Source organism: Octopus bimaculoides, chromosome 11 (assembly GCF_001194135.2).
Source record: "Octopus bimaculoides isolate UCB-OBI-ISO-001 chromosome 11, ASM119413v2, whole genome shotgun sequence".
Lineage (NCBI taxonomy): Eukaryota > Metazoa > Mollusca > Cephalopoda > Octopoda > Octopodidae > Octopus > Octopus bimaculoides.
Window position 1 is genome coordinate 7,162,804 of NC_068991.1, and position 3,048 is coordinate 7,165,851.

Genomic DNA, 3,048 nt, shown 5'->3' on the forward strand with positions numbered 1-3,048 from the left:
TATATATATATATATATATATATATATATATATATTTACACATGCAGGAGCCCATTTCTATGATTAAATGATACACACACACACACACACACACATATATATATATATATATATATATAGACAAGAATACACATACGCAATTTGTTTTTAATGTAAAATAAGTATGTATAAATATTGGAGAAAAAAAATGAAGTTTTTTTCATGTGTGAGACAGCTGTGTAGTTAAGACATCCACTTAAATAACAAGATCTGATTCCAGGTTCAATGACACTGCAATTGCTTTCAAGTATACATATGAGTGGATGAATATTTTGTTTTTGGAATTTGTTAGATGAAAGCAGTGTTTCCTCATTCTTCTTCATCATCATCGTTTAATGTCCGCTTTCCATGCTGGCATGGGTTGGACGATTTGACTGAGGACTGGCAAGCCAGCAGCTGCACCAGACTCCAATCTGATCTGGCAAGGTTTCTACAGCTGGATGCCCTTCCTAATGCCAACCACTCCAAGAGTGTAGTGGGTGCTTTCCAGTCAGGTGGAACTGTAATTGACCACACTCGAATGGTGCTTTTTATGTGCCACCGGCACGGAAGCCAGCCAGGACAATGTTTTGAAAATATTCATAGACATGGACATAAACAGGAGTTTGTCATGTCAAGGCACACTACTGCACAATTTTTGTTTGGAAGATGATAAAAGTGTGTGAATTTGGGTAGTGGGTTTAACCAGTTTTAAAATAATTTTATAGCATAAAAGTGGCCGAACATTGTGAAGGATTTAAAAGCATGACAAAATCAGTGTTGTCTCTGTTCACTCAACAACTTTGTACTTAGTACATATCTGTTATCAGAAATAACATTTGTTGCTTTTAGCATGTCTGTAAAGAGAAAAAGAACATTACCGACAATTGAACAGGAAAATGAAATTTTATAGCACACAGATCAAAGTGAAAAGGCATCAAAAATTGTAGAAGAGTACATTTTATTGATTGAATAACATAAAAATTCTGTAGACATGCTTTTTGTGCTTTATTTTAATGTGATTATGTTCAGTATGGCTTCTTTCCTTTTATGATCAGATCAATTATTGAAACAATCAGTTATTCAAACAAAATGCTCCCTGCCTTCTCATTCAGATAATTGAGGTCTTAATTGTACAAGAGAATGAAATCAAGTGAGATGATCGGATTCTCAGATCTGCAACATCTGACTGTCTAACTGACAGGCCCCAAACGGCGGGCATTCAGATACACTATGCAATCTTGAAATTCTCCAAAAACAGAGATTTATTCAATCTATTGCACAAGATTAAGTACCACCATGTATTTGTGATCATAAATTGTACCAACAAGAAACTAGTTAAAAACATGGGTGCAGGCAAAGAACATGGCTTCATATTGCTTCCCCACGCCTACCCCTACCTACATTTTTGGGAGATACCTCTAGAATCCTAAAAGGTGTTTCTGGAGATATGATTTTTCATGTAGTGCTGTGTCTTTGCAGATACAACTTTTAGAGTAGCAACACTCACTACTGAGTAAATGGTCTACTATGTGTGTGTTGTGTGTATTATACACACAACACACATGCATACATCTCTAATTAGGAGGGATCTTTAAAATCTAGGAAATTAATACAGTAGCACTTCACGTGAGAATTTGGTTAACAAGGTATTCTAAAGGAATACCAACAATATTTCTCATCCATCAACCAATCAATAAAACAAATGATGCAATCTTAACGAGTTAATTCATGATATTAAACACTTTGTAAATACAATGTAATGAATGTAAGAACAAGATGTTGCACATTTATCACAGAGTAAAATATAATAATAATTGAACATAGATGGAGTTGATTATTCAATTATGTTACAAATGTTTCCATAGAATGGTTATTTATTTGCTTATCAATATACTACAAAACAAAATAACCAGACCACTTCATCAGACATCATTGCATAATCAAAATACACATTGATCTGCCATAATTAAATAATTCACTGTATTCATATTCATTTATTATATAAAAGATGTCTTAATGCATAAATACAAACTGATTTTAAGAATGTTGGAAATATTCAAGTGTGTAGTTAGAACCAAACCATATAATGATTAAAACCTGATATAACTATTAATAAAATTGCTAATATTTTTCGTTACATGAGCACGAACCAAACCTATATAGGAGTGGGGTGTAGTCAATTGAATCAATTTTTTGTACATTAATGATGGCTATTTTATAGATCATGAAGGGAGATATGGAACAGACAGCCTGTTGACTCTGTCACTGCTCCACCTTCAAAATAATAATAATAATAACAGTAATATAACATACACACACACACACACAAAATGCACTTATGCACATTTTCTGTCTATGAAATTTCACATACAAGTCATTTTGGGTGTGAACTTTTAAACACACAACTACACCTGTGCCCACACACACACATATATATATATATATATATATATATATCCCTCTCTCTCTCTTTGGGAGAGAGGCACAAGCACATACACAGACATACACACACGGCAGTAACTTCCGCCTACCAAATTCAATCACAATGCTTCTATATTCGTACATACAAACACATATATACATACACACACACACACGCATATGCATACATACTAATACACTTGCATTCAAAGATCCATAAACTCTGCACAAATGTAGATACAAGCAGATATATTTGCAAACTGAAATATACATATATATATATATATATATATAGGAAAATGAAAAATAATAAGGCAGAATGCTAAACTGGAAGCATATTTTAATAAAGATTTCTAACCGGATTTCATTGCATAGCAAATTTTCAAGAAGAGGGAGAATGAAAATGTTTTTTACAAAGAAGTACAAAATGAAGAAAATAATATATAAAAAAAATAATATATAAAAAAATAAACATACCAATACATTATATTGTCTTTGAGCTTTTAAAGTTCAATGGTAATTCATGTAGATAATGGTTGGAAAAATAAGGATGCATGAGAATTGAGAGTTGTGTTAGGTTTAAAAAAAGGAGCTAAAAGTTTGTGT

General features: G+C 32.4%; 1 protein-coding gene across 3 annotated transcripts in view; it reads right to left on the reverse strand.

Annotated features, from left to right (window-relative positions):
* LOC106877171 (kinesin-like protein KIF16B) overlaps positions 1 to 3,048 on the reverse strand; it is a 229,232-nt gene that overhangs the window by 116,919 nt on the left and 109,265 nt on the right. The window lies entirely within an intron of this gene.